This window comes from Aquarana catesbeiana, linkage group LG03 (assembly GCF_042186555.1).
Source record: "Aquarana catesbeiana isolate 2022-GZ linkage group LG03, ASM4218655v1, whole genome shotgun sequence".
NCBI lineage: Eukaryota > Metazoa > Chordata > Amphibia > Anura > Ranidae > Aquarana > Aquarana catesbeiana.
The window spans coordinates 578,533,549-578,551,405 of NC_133326.1; the positions used below are offsets into that span (position 1 = coordinate 578,533,549).

A 17,857-nucleotide genomic window follows, 5' to 3' on the forward strand; every position below is an offset into this window, starting at 1 on the left:
TTTTTTTTAAATTTATTTCAGGTACTTATATAGCGCCGTCAATTTACGCAGCGCTTTACATATACATTGTACATTCACATCAGTCCCTACCCTCAAGGAGCTTACAATCTAAGGTCCCTAACACACATTCATACATACTAGGGACAATTTAGACAGGATCCAATTAACCTACCAGCATGTCTTTGGAGTGTGGGAGGAAACCGGAGTACCCGGAGGAAACCCACGCAGGCACAGGGAGAACATGCAAACTCCAGGCAGGTAGTGTCGTGGTTGGGATTCGAACCAGCGACCCTTCTTACTGCTAGGCATTAATGTTAAGTTTCTCAAGTCTAATTTTAATTCTGTCCTCTGTTAACCATGGAGGTGCTTCCTGTGTTGTGTCATGAGGATAAACACTGCAGTTTTGGTTACTGAAGCCCCCGATTCACTCGTGAAGACTGAGGAGAAGAATAAATTCAATAACTTTGCCAACTCCCCATCCTTTGTAACCAGATGTCCTTCCTCATTCTTTATGGGGCCAATATGGTCTGTCCTCCCTTTTTTTACTGTTTACATACTTGACCAGAGGAGGGCAGCACAGTGGCTAAGTGGTTTGCACTTCTGTCTAGCAGCACTGGGGTCATCGGTTTGAATCCCAACCACAGCATTATCTGCTTGGAGTTTGCATGTTCTCCTCTGTGCCTGGTTCCTCCCATAAATTGGCCCTACTATGTGTAAGTATGAATGTGAGTTAGGGACCTTAGATTGTAAGCTCCTTGAGGACATGGACTGATGTGAATGTACAATATATGTGCAAAGGGCTGTGTAAATTGACGGTGCTATATAAGTTCCTGTAATAATGGTAAGTATAAGGGGAGTGGGATGCACAACAGGGCAGTGTATACAGCAGGTTTCCAAAATCATTCTCAGAAGCTTCAAAGCCCCCCCTCAGTCCAATCCGAGGATGTTAAATTTAAATCAGAATAGAAGTGCTCACTGCTACTTTCTACTAACTTCTAGCAAACTTTAGTGGGCTTTCAGTAAGACTTCAGCAGCTTGATTTTAAAGGAAGAAATGTATTAGTTTTGTGGTTTAATAACAATAATACACAAACTGCATCTTTGTCCATGAACCATCCAAGATATAAGTGAGTGATAGTCATCCATTTATACCATAATATAACCAGACCATAGTTTCCCAGGGAAGCCAACAGGAATATGAAAGAGCTGTAGGTGTCTGGCTCAAGCTACCCCGAGTTAAGCTCTAATAGATATTAAAGCGGACCCTCAGTCATTTTTTTCAACTTTCCATCTATTAAATCTTCTGCCCCTGTTGTTTTAACTTTGGCTAGTAAAACATTTTTTATCTGCCAGTAAATAACTTATGCAGCCCACTTCCTGTTTCTTGTCTGGTCATTAGCCTAGGCTTATGACATCATGCACAGCTCTCTCTCTAACTCTGGTGAGAGTTTGCCAGGAAGGGAGGGGGGATAAGTCATAAGAGGGCCAATGAAAGCTGCAGAGCTGGAGGTTTGCCTCTGTGTAAATCCAGAAAGTGAACAGGCAGCAGCCCACAGTTAAAATGGCTGCAGCCAGACTCAGTGGAGGAAGATTTCTGCAGCATATTTGTCAAGTACAGAATCGCAGTATAATAAAAAAATATGTAAAGTGGTTGGGGGGAAGGTACAAAGATGTTTTTATTACAAATTATATGAGCAGACTGCATTTCCTATTTAAAAAACAGGCCAAATAGAAGGGGGTCAGCTCAGACGCCGAACTGACCTCTGCAGATGGAAAAGGGGATGTGCATCACAGATCCTGTTTCAGACATATGGATGATAAGTGTAAAACCACTGGGGGGGGGGGGGGGGTACTTTTATAGGAGGAACAGGGAAAGAGGAGAGAGGGAAGAGGAGCGAATGGCAGGGAAATGTGATGAAAAGAGGAGAAGGTGTCCTACAGGGAAGTTGGCCAGACTGGTCAAGAAGCTGAATAAAACGTGTAGAGATTTTGATGAGTCAGAGAAGTCAATCCAGGTATACCACAAATCCCAGAACTTTGTGAAATTTTTATGAACACTGGCTATTAGCTCTTCTATCCTCATAATGCTGTCCAATTCAGCTAACCATTCCCTAATTGTAGGGACAGTGGTAGTCTTCCAATGTCTAGGGATCAAGGCACGACCCACTAGAATTAGAAAGAAAAACAAATCCTTCTTTATTTTCTTAATGGTCCCGGGCATTATTATTATTATTTTTTTGGCAAATTACTTTTGAGTTTTGACAATAAAGTTATACACAATAGTGTAAAAAAAAAGCGGTAGCGGAAGCAAAAGAGAAGAATACAAAATTCAACACAATAAAAGTCGGAAACAAAAGAAATAAAAAATCCAAGACATTTGCCCTATCAAACATGCACAATTAGAAACCTCCAACAGGAGGAAAGCAAATGTCAAAACTAGTGAGGTGTCGTCCCCCGCACATCATAATTAGCAAGTCATAGAAAAATTTCCCAAGTTTCCCCATCCTCCCTCACCAGGAAACCACAATCCAAAAGAAAAAAAAAACATATTTAATTGGAAACAACATTAGGAATTAAATACATTGTCAATTACCCCATAAGAAGTGTATTTCATACCATCATTGGACAGTGACAGAGAATGAACAATAAGAGCACAGGAACTCAATCTGATACCACCCCATACCTTCTCAAATTTGATAAAGGCCCCCCTACTCAGATAGGTGGCCTTATAGAAGGGGACTGCTTTATTCACCAAAGATTTCCATGCCGCCAATGATGGCGCAGAGGACTTTTTCCAGAACAAAAATGATCAACTTGCTAACATAAAATAATAACAGGAGAGTGCATATAGCTTTTGTGGTGGCCAGTGGCTCAATAAACAAACTTTCATCGAGAGGGGGACAGAAATAGAAGTGATTGATGTGATACATGCTGTGACATCCTGCCAAAAGGCTTTAATAGGACACTCCCAAAAAGTTTGCAAAAATTTTGCGGCTGGCATAGAGCATCTCCAACACACAGAGGATTAGCCCCTATATATCTTACCCGGTCCCTGGTATTATTGACAGGAGAGCTACTTCTGGGGTTTCTGCCCAGGTTCTACCCATACTTAGGTGATATAACCAGAATACAGATCTCCAAAAGGGTCTGATCCTGCAGCAGGACCATAAGTGGATATTTGTACCGCTTGGCTCCACAATCTCCAGCATCGGTCAGGAATCAATGGAATAATCTTATGTAAGGTAGCTGGGTTCCTGTACCTCCTGCTCTAGACATGTGAAAGAAAAAATTTGTTTAGTTTCGATTCATTATTTAAATGATTTAATTTAAAGTAATGATCTGCCCGCGATTTGACAGCGCTGAGGTGTGATTGACACAATGCTGAATCACATTTGAGATGCCATTAATTTGAATGACGCTTCAAATCGTGGTGCGGGTCTGCCGTGATTGCTGCGAGATAAAACATGCTGCTACTCACATTGCGGGATGCGTGTTGCCCAAAAATAGTTCAGATTGCAGCGCGGTTTATCGCACGACAATCACGGCAGACCCGCACCGCGATTTGAGGTGTCATTCAAATGAATGGCATCTCAAATGCGAGCTCCGCGTTTTGTTATTCACACATCAGCGCTGCCGCGGACCTGCCCGCAATTCAAAACGCTGTAGTGTAAATGCAGCCTTAGGCCCCGTTCACATCTTTACGTTCTGAATGGTGGGCGGAATTGCCGTGATTCAAAATTGCGCTGAGCGTTCCTTGTCACTTTCATTAGCACCTCTAACATGGCTCAATGTTGCCGTGATTCGTCAGGGTGACAACCGCGGTAAAATCACGCAAACAGTATCGCCAAACGCCTGTCGCCCACAAGAAGTGCAAAAGCTTCTTTTGGGCAAGATGTGAAGGAAGGCTAAGGCTGCATTCACACCTGAGCGTATTGTTTCCAGGCGTTTTTCCAAAGTTTTGTTGCGTTTTTGTACAGGCATTTTCAAGGTTAAAAGGTCACCAATGTAAAAGCAGTAAAACGCCTGTAATCTGCCAAAAAAGCAAAACTTTCCCCGCATAATTTCCAAATGTCATTTCACACACAGAGCGCCCCTTGTAGCTCTGAGCGTGGCTGTCGGCAGGTCATGTGCCTGCGTTCCACGCCTCACCCTTTCCAGTCACATGACCGCTGAAAAGCGAGGCTTGGTTTCGTTTACCCGGCCTTCGAGTGACGGCTTGGGCGGGCTGTCGCGTCAGCCAATGGGAGAGCCGCAGTCGTGGTATCTGGGTGTGGCCGGGTCGGGCAGTAGAAGCTCCCGCCTGACAGGGAAGAAGAGGGGAGCGGCGGAGCCGGGGAGTGCACGAGGTAATATGACTGCGGGGTCACCTGGGGGTGGGGGGCGAGGTGACCGGACACTGACTTCCGGCCGGGACTCCTCAGGAGTGGTGGGTGATGACCTACCTACTGTGTGTGTGAGAGAGAGAGAGACTGGCATCATCCCTCCTGTCATATTCACTCAGGTGTGTGTGTCCTCCATACACCCAGATGTGTGAGGGCAACCTGTGTGTGTGTTCTACATTCACCGCACACGCTACATCCTCCCTATACTATATACATACATCACCCTGTATATACTCTCCATATATATACATCACCCCATATATACACCTTGTATATCATCACCCCATCATATACAATATAGAACGTATTTGTGACCCTCTTTTTTTCACCTTATCCAATACTATATATATATATATATATATATATATATATATATTCTATCTCTGTCTCTCTCGTACACTCTGTATAAGTGTATATCATCTCCTATACATCCTGTGTGTCAGATTCTCTCCCCCCCCATCTAATACAATGTATACATCATATAGATCCTGGACATCCTCATCCTATACAGTGTAAACATAATATATAATATATCCATCCTGTGTGCCACATTCCTCATATACATACAATGCATATTTGTATAACAATGACATCTATAACACATCTCATATTTATACTCCGCTTCCCACTCATACATTCTGTACACTGTGTGCCCCTCTATTTATTATATACTATGTAGATGGAATGTATTTTAATTCAGTATACAGTGTTCGTTCAGTATGTACATTACATACAACAACAGTCCAGGATATACAATGTCTAGTCTTTCCATTAAACTGTGTAATCTGTATATCTATCCGAACTGCTGTTCTGGTCTCCTCTGTATACACTGTTTCATTTCATCAGCAGTATATATGTTATTCTACATATTGTATACCCCATCTATAACATGTACAATCTACTCCATCTATACATTATACTGTATGTGTACAGTCTACCTCATCTGTACAGTATATGTTTTACCTCTTCTATTTACACTGTACATCATTTCTTTAGTACATACTGCATCCATCTCTTCTGTCTGCAGTTTATCTAATCCATCCCTCACACTGTATACCCCGTATGTTCAGCATCCGTGTCCCATCCTTTCTGTATATCTTCCTCAGTGTTTACTGTATGTATATGTGTGTGTGTGTGTGTGTGTGTGTGTGTGTATATATATATATATATATATATATATATATATATATATATATATATATTTTGTATTTCTTTTTCCTCTACCTATGGTGTTTATTTGTTATTCCATCCATTCTGTGTACACAATGATTTACCATCTCTTTATTTCACATATTCGTTATGCCAGCTATTTCTTAATTGCTTTATATCCCATCTATTCAATGTATAAATCATATTTTGCTCTCATCAGTGTACTTTTATGTAGCTATGTTATCTTTTCTTTAAGTGCTTTTTGCCATGTTGTTCAAATTATACGATGTATGCTTTCAGTTTTGCTTCCTGCTTATTCATTTTATATTGCTTACATCTATTTCTGCCTTCTATGGTTTATTTGCTATAGATTTACTCATATACAAGCAGCGTAATGGTCCTTATGTAAAATTATTAATATTATAATTATAATATGCTTTATTTAGCTCCTAGTGAATGTATGGGAATGAGAAAGCAAACATGTTGTACATTGTTGGCTGGAATGAGCAGGATTGATAAATTGGAGGGGGGAGGTGCATGCCATGCAATGTTATTGACTGAAAGCTGTATATAATGCTATTGCTGAATCGATCAGTATGCAGTACACAGGAGTGCTGTTAGTCTTGGTGGGTGTGTATATATATATATATATATATATATATATATATATATATATATATATATATATATATATATATATAGCTGCACAATTAATCATTAAAAAAATCACGTTCCCGATTCACCCCCCCTCATGATCTTAATCCAGCATTTTCACAATTCATGTTACAAGCACAAAGCCAGTTCCCTACTCACAGCTGTAAAAAAAAAAAAAAAAAAAAAAAAAAAAAAAAAAAAAAAAAAAAAAAAATAGCCGCTGTTCTATCCAGATGCCTCCCGTTCAAAAATTGCCTCCGATGGGTCTGCTCATGCTCAATACCAAATGTCACTCCAGCTGATATGTCAACACAGCGCATGTGCAGATTATCTGATGCTATGCAAACAGCGGAGGGATTTATATTTATTTATTATAAATTTTTTTTTTTTTTTTTTTTTCGGAGACCCTAGAGAATAAAGTGGCTGTCTTTGCAATATTTTATGGGGGAAAAATGCACTTCAATGAATTTAAAAAAATAAAATAAAACTAAACAGTAAAGTTAACCTTTTAATTTTTCTTTGTATAATGTGAAAAATGATGTTCCATTGAGAATCATGGTCTTTATTCTAAGCAAAAAAATAGTGATTTTCATTTTATCCAGAATCGTGCAGCTCTAATATAAATGTGTATATGTCGTTTTTTTTGTAGGTAGGTATGTTTAATGACTGTGGAGCCAAGAATGTTTGCTTTCCTCTGTGTAGGAGATCGTGATGTCCTTGTTTTGAGTATTATGGCTGGCAAACAGTATTGGCACAGAATGGTGTGATTGTTACCTCCAGGCAGATAATAAAAGGAAAAAAAAGACTATGGGACAGTCTCTATAGCAGAGCACAGAGAGGGGGAGGGAGAATGGACACAAGGAGCCAGTAAAGCAGGGTGTCAAACTGGGGGCCCTCCAGCTGTTGTGGAACTACAAGCCCCATTATGTCTCTGCCTTTGGGAGTCATGCTTGTAACTGTCAGCCTTGCAGTTCCTCATGGCACTTGTAGTTTCGCAACAACTGGAGGGCTGCCAGTTTGACACCTGTGTGCTGCGGGCATGCTATTTGGAGGAGAGAGCGGAGTGACAGTGAGTTGAGCTCATCAATGTGCTGCTTCCACCTGTAAGTAAAAGTGAATCTTCAGCTTAGAAAAATCAGGTTCCCTCCTGTGTTAGACAGGTCTGTGTTGTAGAACAGAAATCCTTTGGTAGGTAGAACAGCTCCTGAGTACATATGTTAGCTGTTTGCCTGGAGTTTAGCTTTAATGCTGATAACACGTGTGCGGTATCTTACAGTATCTTACAGGGCTTACGCTGCACACACAATATCTGTACTAAGCTGACCCTTGTAGAAGATGTGAACAGAAAAAGTATAAAATATTGGGATCAGACATGCTTGTCACATGATCCCAGATTCTCAGAAGTACCCAGTGTTTTCTCTCTAGTGATGAAGGAACAGAAGAGAGAAATACGGAACTTCTCTTGATGTCGTTTGGGTTTTTATTTTTTTATAATACTAGTTGTGTGACTATTTCTGGCTTTATTGCTCTCTGACATAAAATACGTATGCAGTCAGCAAAGTCAGGACTCCTGATCTTCTTGCTTGTTCTGGGTCAGTAAGTTTGGGGAAAAAAACGTAGAATCCTTTGGCTGAGCCTGACAGCTAGTAGTTGGAGAGATCAACAATGGCAGCAATCTGATTTCTTTTATCACATGATTTCATTTAAAGCTCCACTCATCTAACAGACATAATCTATGAGTTGACTCGTCTGCAGTATATTTGTAACTAACTGTTCATCCAGTCTTCACAACCTCCAATCCTGACAGAACTTGGAGTCAGGTTAATGGCTTTGCTTTCCCCACTGGGACAAAAGTTGTGCTGTCTTTCTGTCAGGAGGAATAGAGACTGTCACATGTGTGTAAAGCCTGGCTGGGAGATGGTTTTAAGGGGCTCTGCAGCATCCAGTGAAGAGCAATACTGGCTGCACCAAAAAGGACTGGACATGGGTTGTTTTTTTTTAATTTGTATTTTTTTTTATTTTTTAGTAGTTTGTATTATTACAGCAGACTTCAAATATACCCAAATGTTACCACAAAGTTTTGACTTGTTTGGATGAGAGGAACACAACTCTTACCTAATGCAGGCAAAATGGCAGCTTTAGTCCTCACATGGGCGCTCCATCAGTCAGTATTTGGCCTTTTTATTAGGCGGATCCAGAACAGACTGCAATGTATCCCTATGGGGGTGGCTGGATGTACAGTAGGTGGATGTGTGTCCGTTTACACCTGGAGCCAGTGGATTAAATGATATGTCTGGGATTCTAAACGATGTGGCCAGGTATAGGCGGATGCACACATATTTACGTGCCCAGCATATGGCTATTACATTTCTATCACAGGATGGGGGGGATAGACATGGATGTCACATATGTGATGTACGCTATATTGTCACGCACATCAACTTTAGTGGCATCCCAGTCTTAGTCCGTAGGGTTTAATATTGAGTTGGCCCATCCTTTGCATCTATAACAGCTTCATCTCTTCTGGTAAGGATGTCCACAAGGTTTATGAGAGTGTCTGTCTGTGGGAATGTTTGTCTATTCTTCTAGAAGCACATTTGTGAGGTCAGGGACTGATGTTGGACTAGAAGGCCTGGCTTGCAGTCTCTGCTCTAATTCATCCCAAAGGTGTTCTATTGGGTTGAGGTCAGGACTCTGTGCAGGCCAGTCAAGTTCCTCCACCCCAAACTTGTTCATCCATGTCTTTATGGACATTGCATTGTGCACTAATCCAAATCATTTGGTGAAGAGGGGATTATGGTGTGGGGTTGTCTTTTCAGGAGTTGGGCTTGGCCTCTTAGTTCCAGTGAAAGGAGCTCTTAAGGCGTCAGCCTACCAAGATATTTTTGGACAATTTCATGCTCCCAACATTTTGTAGGAACAGATTGGGGATGGCCTCTTCCTGTTCCAACATGTCGGCACACCAGTGCACAAAGCAAGGTCCATAAAGACATGGATGAGTGAGTTTGGGGTGGAGGAACTTGACTGGCCTGCACAGAGTCCTGACCTCAACCCAATAGAACACCTTTGGGATGAATTAGAGCAGAGATTGAGCCAGGCCTTCTCGTCCAACATCAGTGCCTGACCTCACATATGTTCTTCTGGAAGAATGGTCAAACATTCCCATAGACACACTCCTAAACCTTGTGGACAGCCTTCCCAGAAGAGTTGAAGCTGTTAGAGCTGCAAAGGGGTGTGGGCCAACTCAATATTGAACCTATGGCCTAAGAATGGGATGTCATTAAATTTCATATGTGTGTAAAGGCAGGCGTCCCAATATTTTTGACAAGAGTGTTTCTTTCCATATATTTCTTATTCGAGGATCAGTGTATGGATGCCCTCCTGAGAAGGATCAGAGGGGCACATGTGAAAAGGAGCCTTAGGCCCCTATCAGTTCATATCTTAATGTATAGGCTTGGTTCTGAATGCTAGATCTCCACCTTCAGCAGATTCCTGGCATCAGATATATGGCTGTCACTAGAGGGAATCCAGAGCAGCACTTTCCCCAGGTGCGTTAAGTGTATTCAGCCTTTCTGGCATTCTTTTCTGTCCCAGAAAGGCTCCTAACCTAGCATTAGGTTAATATTTCAACATATCCACATTGTCAATATTCTATACAGGGCTATGGGGGCTCCCTGTGTGGCAGTGCTTATTGGCACTGTGCTGTCATTTGCTCCTCCATGCCCATAATTTCTCTTCTGGTGCTGAATGGAATGATGGAGAGTTAAGTGTATGTACGGTATTTGCTGGGGTTGTTTTGTCCTTGGGATGTTTCAAGCTAAAGGTTTTTTTATTAAACCATTGATTCTCAGCCAGGGTTCTCTGGAATCCCAGGGTTTCTTCAGAGGTTGCTGTGTTTTGACCTGCATGGTGGTTGCATAGTTCTGGGGTTAACACCACTTGGCAGACTTGTGCCTTGTTTCCACTGAGCGGGTCGGTACAGTTTGGAAGGCCTAGAATGGTCCGGCCTATTCTGGTGAGTGTTTCCACTGCAAGTCAGACCAACAGGGGCCATACGTGGGTTTAGAAAAAATGCCTAGCATGGTGTCACACGTCCACCAATCAGTGGAATGTATCGTAGCTCCACCCTAACTGAACCATACCATTTTCTATGGCTCCACATCTGAAGCAGGACCCTGAATGGTACGGTTCGGTTGTATGGGCCGCTTTCATAATGGAAACACTCAAAATGGCAAACCGAACCGGTCCGATCAGTGGAAACGAGGCATTAGTAGCATGACACCAATGATCTTTTTATCTGTGACATACTGACCGCCAATGTAAGGGGCTTTTTCCCCATTGACCGATTAATTGGTTTTAGCAGGGGTCCCCTGAGACCTAAAACTATTTTAAAGAGTTCCTGCATAGTGAAAAGTTTGAGAGAAGCTGTATTAGGGCCCTTTCACACGCTGACAGGCAGACCTGATAGGACCCTCCAGTCTTCCTTTATGGAGCGGCGGATGTCAGCGGACACTGACACCTGCCGCCATCCAATCCGATCCTGTCTGCAAAAAACAGACAGATGGTGGTTCTATTCATCCATCCATCCATCCATCCATCCATCCATTGTTCCGGCAGATTGGATGGAAATGGACAAGCGGTCCATTCCCATCCTATTTCCCCATAGAGGGGAGCGGGGCTGTGTCTACTCCACACAGCGGAGTGAACACAGACCTGTCATTCGCCTGCTCAGTGGGCATAAGCAGTGACATCCCCCGCTGAGCAAGTGGAACCTTCCACACGGAAGTGCCCATGTGAAACGGGCCAAAACCATCTGATGCCTTCAGTGTGTGCGTTCTATGTAGGATAAAGGGCACAGTCCATGATCTTCTTACCCAGCACCACCCTGGCCAGGGCAGAACACTTCCCCGGTTCATTCAGCCATATGGTGATCAGTAAGGCAGCATTCACACATGTGCGTTTCCTAAATGCTCAACAAAAAACACAAATGTTTTGCCGTGCATTTCAGAAACCTTGCACTTGCCTTACACCCCAAACACGGTTAGCAGATGTGTTTTGCTGCATGTTTGTCAAGCTCTGTATAAGCGAGCCAAAACACGCACTGAAAAAATCTGAGATGCTCCACAACCGAGAAGAATCTAGAGCTACTCTAAAGCGCTTGCTGCGCATAGGACATCGCATTCAAGTGAATGGGCTGTCCTATACATCATGTGCATTATTGCACTAAAAACGCAAGCGTAAACTCATGTTCCAGCTATGCTCAGATGTGAATGGGGCCTAGTTGTGAGATTCACGTTCAGCGGTCTCTGCACTTGCCATCCTTGACATAGAAATCAGTGACCATACTGACAACATCATGGGGAGGTTGGATTCTGTAGAAGTGATCTAGCGGCTGTGTCACTGCTTTACTAAATTCAATGCTACACAGACAGTCCGCAGCTTTTGTTGAAATCAAGTTCACAACTATTAATTGTGTTTGTTAAACCCTTGTTTGCTTTAACATCTTTAATACTACGCCGACCACCTGTAAAGAGTATCCATCTTATAAGTAAGGCCTCATGTACACGGGACGCTGATAAACGCGCGTTTAGAGGCAGTTGGACACTTTTTTTCAACTGCCCCTGAACCCATTCAATGTTATCCTATGTGTCCATGTACACAGTCTCGTTTTTTGGCGTTTTTAGGCAGTTGTGTTTTAACCTCATTTTTCCAGAAGCAAAAAAATGGGTTCAGATGCAAAAGTTTTCCACGTTTCAGACGCCAAACGCCGGTACCGCGTTTAGCCGCGTTTGCGTTTTATAAGTGTTTATAAAGGAACTCTATTTTTTGGACCAGAAAACACAGAAATATGATGGTAAACTGCAGCAGAGAATGACATTTTGCGACCCGACTTTGGGGCCCCATATCTCAGAGCCATTTGTTGCTAGGAACCCCAAATTTGGTGTGTAAACACAGTGGAACTAGCACTACAATATATCCAAAGTTGGGGTTCCTAGCACCAAGTGGCCCCGAGATATAGGGCCCCAAAATCAGGTCACAAGATGTCATTCTCTGCTGCAGAAAAGTGCTTGGGGAGGGTCTTTGTTATCTTAACTAAACACTTCTAGACGCAGACGTGGTAAAACGCGGCATGCAAACGTGGCAAAACGGGTGTTTGTAAACGCCGGTTTCAGCTTTTAAAAACATCTGTTCAGCAGAGTTTACACCGGCGTCTTGTGTGCATGAAGCCTCCTGCATCCTTGGCAGTCAACCATTTAAAGGACTCGTGCCAATGGAAGGAAATGTGATCCCCAGGTATAGAATGTATCTTTGCAGACCAGCATATTTGTTGGAATTGCAGAATTTTGCACTTTTGTATTGTTTCAAAACAATGAGGTACAAGCTAGGATTCCTTCAACTTAAGCAAGCCATATATCATACAATTGTATTACCTTTCACCAGGAATCACACAGTCAGTGTAGATGTGGAATCCCTCCCACTGCGCTATTGTTTTCTGCCACCGGGGGGGGGGGGGGGTGCTTCCTTGTCGGCACAACACAATGAACACTGCCGGCTGCTAGAGCCACCTGCAGTGATCTCATGAAAAAATCCGACAGGCTGGTTGTAGTGAAGTCTATCAATGGATTGGCTTCATTATAGGCAGTCTGCCCATAGATGGATCGAATCTTACACAATCTATGCTGAACCAGCCGAGCTTCAATCCATCTTTGGCTGGCTTTAGGGATATGGGCATTCATTTTAAGTGTCCCTGTCCAGTAAAAAAAAAAAAAAAAAATTATATATAAAATCTCTATCAAGTTTTTACTAAAGAAGAGCCTTTATAATCGCCTTCTTCAGCACTGATTGCTCAACAAAACTCAATTGCATTCGATGCCTGTGCACCCAGCAGAATGCTGTTCTATCATCCTCCTCCTCCTTTTGTATCTATGGAGTCCTGTAGTGATCTAGGTGTGTGAAGATGGCATCACAGGCAGGGCACAATTGGTAAGCGGGCATCCAACATGTCTGAAGGTGTCAAATACCAGAGTCTTATGAAGGCTGCCACAGTGGAATAGAGGGAAGGTCCGTGTTATGGGCCTCTGGAGAGTATAAAAAGCTCTTCTATTGCAGGGACCTTTTTGTTTGGATTGTTCTTTAACCTAACTAGGTTTTAGGTATAAGCAGTTATTTTTGAAAAATCAAATGCTTGGCCTGCATCCTCTTTGCAGCTTCTTCTCACCTTTGTGCGCTCCAGAGATGGATGGGTGGCATTTCTCAGGCTGGGTTTCCCAATGGTGAATAGAATGGACTTTGTTGTACTGTAATGTGTTTTTGAAATGGCCACTTGCGGTCTGTGTGAGGATACCATTGCAGGAGGACAATTGGGAGACAGTCCGTGTTATCACCCTATAACGGGAAATGCCTGAACAAGATCCTCATGGCAGGACTATCTGTGTCTATAGCCACCTATCAATTCTTACTGCATATAACTGTTTTTATGTGTTTGCAGCATCTGTCAGCTCTTCATTGATTTGTACCGGCTGCGGCTGATCATACTTGTGCATACCTGCTACAGAGAAATTTTATTCTTGGTGGCTCGTGGCCCAAATTGGCCATGTGTCCTTAGAATTATCATCCACCAAACGCATACATTGGAAGTTTGAACGTGAATGGCTATGTACCAAATCATAGGGAGGCACAGCCCAGCCTTCAGGAAGGACTCTCTCTCTGTAGACCAGGTGAGGTGCTCTTTGGATTGTGGCTGCAGAGAGTAAAACTGAGACTAAGGTAAATGTGATCACCTTTCTAGCTCTAGCACAGTGTTTAGTGTTTTTTTGCTGGAGGTTTTAAGATTTTAAGTCCCTGGACTGATTGTCGTCTTGTCTGAAATGACTCTTTAATGAGAACATTGCTTTAAGATGCCCCATAAATGCCACCAAGCAGAAGAAGGAAGACTGATTTCTATAAATAAGAACTGTTTTGTCTCGGCTGGGATTGATAGGAAATGGAGATAGACGTGAAGAAATCTGCCTGTCTCAGTGTTCAGGATGTTATGGAATTGTTCCAGGACTGACCAAGTGCTACCTAAGCATTGTGGAAGGTGTAACCCAGGATCTTCTGGTGAGTGGGACTGAGGGAACCAAGAGCCCTACACTGCACAAAATGGGGGGAATTAAAGCAGATCTTCAGTCAATACATTCATATATTCACTCCTATAAGGCCTCGTTCACATGGGCACTGAGCCTGTATACCATTGAGGTTGTGTTTTTTTGTTTTTTTTTTTGCGCTCTTTAACTTCCAGCCGCTGCATGTAGAGAGCCCATTGAAGTCTATAAGAACACAGTGGTTGTTCATCCTAATGTGACAGGCATGTGGGTGCAGGTGAGTGGCCCAAATACACACTGTCACAAACTACTTTAAAAAGGTCACCAACTTAAATTGTAGGTAACAATTATTTTGAATGCGTACTTGCAGCATTTTTTTTTCTTTTCCACAAATTCTTTTTTTATATACTTGCAATGTGCCTTTGAACTTGCTAGAAAATTGAACTACTCCAGATGAGTCCATTCCCTAGCAGAGCCCCCTGCCTCCTTGCACCACATAGCGCACTCATCTTTTGGGAGTATCTAACTACTGTCTGTGCTGGCCCAGCTCCTCTGCCCCAAAGTTGTCATGGGAGATGTGGATGCATAGACACTGACTGACTGTAAAGCAGATCACTAATATAACAAAAACTTTTCCAGGTAAATGTCATTTCAAAGGGATTCTGAATCCTTTTTAGATCTGCAACTTACAGCACTCTGTCCCTTTCTTCCAACTGCTCTTGTTTGTCCCACCAGCTTTGATGGAGACTTTAAATGTATATTTCAACATTCATTACACAGACATAGTCCACTTTTGTTAACATCCAGAAACCTGCCCTGAGAAATGCAATGTAGCCATTGCTGGAGTGCATGTAGATAGGAAGTGGCTGCAAAGAGGCCACAGAAGATCAGCAGCACTGAGAAGCGAAAACTGTTTTGCTCAACAAATAAATGCATGGTGATTTAGCAAACTAAATGTAATCTACTTTAAAGCTGGACATGGATGGCTTCACTTTTGACCAATTATGCAGCTCAGGAAAGTCTATGTAAGAATTGACTAAGGGCCAGTTCACACCACATGCAGTCCAGTGCTTTTTTTTTTTTTTTTTCCTGTATCAAAAATGCATGGAAAGTAGGATATATGTTCTTTAATGGCATAGTTCACACCAGTGCTTGCAGGTACAGAAAAAAAAGTAGAACTTGCTGCATTTTTCCTGGACTGGACTCTACTGGAACGCTGTAAAAAGCATCAAAAAAGCACCAAAAATGCACTGGAACAAATATGTCCTTAGGGCCAGTTCACACCACAAAAACGCACTCCAGATCTGGATGCATTTCTACATGCGCGTTATTGATGTGTTTCTGAATGCATTAAATGTGCTTTATTTTTTTTATACTAGGGTCCAGTACATTTTTAAAGCGTTCCAGTGCGTTTTTGATGCATTTTACTGCATTTTTCCTGCACTGGAACGCAATATGTGCTGCTTTTTTTTTTTTTTTTTTTTTTTTTTTTTTACCCTGGAACTGACTGCACTGGTGTGAACTATGCCATTGGAAACCATAAAGCCTACTTTGCATATGTTTTTGATGGAGGGAAAGAAAACGCATTAGACAGCATGTGGTGTGAACTGGCCCTTAAGGTTAAGAAAAAAGACGGGGGCGGGGGACACACTGGACTGCAACAAAAAACGCATCAAAAAAAGGCACATGCAGAAAAGCATCTGGAATGCGTTTCGATGGTGTGAACTGGCCCTAAGGGCCAGTTCACACCACAAAAACGCACTCCAGATCCATTCTGGATGCGTTTCTGCATGTGTGTTTTTTGATGCGTTTCCGGATGCATTCCAGGTGTGTGGGTTTTTTTTTTTTTTTTTTTTTTTTTTTTTCCTGGAACTGACTGCAGTGGTGTGAACTACGCAATTTGAAACCATAAAACCTAATTTCTATGCATTTTTGATGCAGAACAAAAATCGCATGTGTTGTGAACTGGCCCTTAGTCAGGTAGGAGAGTATTGGCCTTTTAGATGCAGACGCTGTTTGTCAGTTCAGTTGTGTTTAGACAGTCTGAACATAAGACATTCCTCCATCCATACTGGTAGTGTGGATGGGAGAATCAAGTGATTTTCTGTCTTGTTTCCTGAGTGGCTGGAATTCCAGCTGTCTGTCCTCATCCTAACCTTGGGTATGTCTTTGGGCTGTGTGAGGAAAGCGGAACACTCAGACAATACACACAATGGTATCCCTTATAAAACTGACTCCAGGTTTCAGCGCTGTAAGGCAAGTTTTATTGAGCTATAGAACCTGTGTTGTTACATTTTGTGTGTGTGTGTGTGTGTGTGTGTGTGTGTGTGTGTGTGTGTGTGTAGTACTGCTCAGAGATTGGGAAGTATTTTCTGCTGGTTACATAAGAGGCAGCAGAGATTCCAGCGGTGGAGCCATTGCAGTGAGACTTGGCTGTGCTTGCAGTGACGAAGCACTACCGAGCCTCCCCCTCCCAGTAACAGTGTAAATTGTGATTCGTGTTGATTAGCAACTGGTTGTAGGAAGGAGCTGGAGATTGCAGGCTTCCTCGGCTCAGTGATTTCATATTCTTGGTATGAGCAGGGAAATCTTTCAGCACCCTTGAGTCGGGAACATATGGAGGTTGAGTTGCAAGATTATTTTTTTTTTTTTTAAGGGGATTCCTCACAAGTTCCCCCATAACATACTCTCTTCATAAACCCCACTCCGCTTTTTTTTTTTTTTTTTTTTTTTTTTTTTTTTTTTTTACCCCCTCCTCAAAAGCATTTTCAGAATACACTACTGGTGTCGCTGAGGTACCATTCACTGTATGTGTACAAGAGGACATGTTGGCACCCACATGACACATGCTGCCTAGGAGCAGTGGAAGGTTAATGTAGATCTGTTTTGTAAGATTACAGATCATCTTCTCCGTGTTTAGGGAGTCCTCAGTCCTAGAAACATGTATGCTATGGAGACTTGCTTATAGATGTCAGGAAAGAATATACAAGCAAATGGTTCAAATAGATATACACTCAATCCCTAAAGTCTCATAGAAAGTGTAATGCCAGAAGTTGTTTGTGGTTTTTTTGTTAGGCTTTGTTACTTTCTGTCAGGGTGGATTTGCTTTAAATCACTAGTAAAAAGGCTTGATTTAAATCGACTTGATTTTAAATAATAATTTTTAAAGATCAACTGTTCTCTCCTCCTCTGACCCGCTGTTGACTCACCGACAGTCCCATTCACTTTAATGGGATGGCTGGTGATGCGGCAGTTACACAACAAGGTGAGGGACATGGCAGCAGATGAGTGTATGCCCGCTAACAGGCGCTGCCATGATGGGTCTGAAATGACAGGTGCTCTTTAAATGTAAGGACTTATTCTTGCTGGTAGTTAGAATCTTTAATATTTGCAAACAAAATGAAGGTTTCCTATTTAGAATAATAAACTGGCAGGTTAGTAAAATGGCAATATCAGAACCGATTCAATCATACAGTTTGTAGTGTACATAGATTTGCAAAACAATGGGATAAAGGAATATTCCTGAACTTTGTTTTATCTCATGGTTACTGTGAAAATGTGTGAATGCATAAATGCAGTGCATGTTATC

The 17,857-nt window shown here is 42.2% G+C and overlaps 1 protein-coding gene across 2 annotated transcripts in view; it reads left to right on the top strand.

Annotated features, from left to right (window-relative positions):
* Positions 1-4,193: 4,193 nt before the first annotated feature.
* PACSIN2 (protein kinase C and casein kinase substrate in neurons 2) overlaps positions 4,194-17,857 on the top strand; it is a 211,761-nt gene continuing 198,097 nt past the window's right edge. For both annotated transcript variants that reach the window (XM_073621962.1, XM_073621964.1), the window contains exon 1: positions 4,194-4,345. The gene's annotated coding sequence lies outside the window, so the exon portion shown is untranslated. The remainder of the gene's footprint in view (positions 4,346-17,857) is intronic.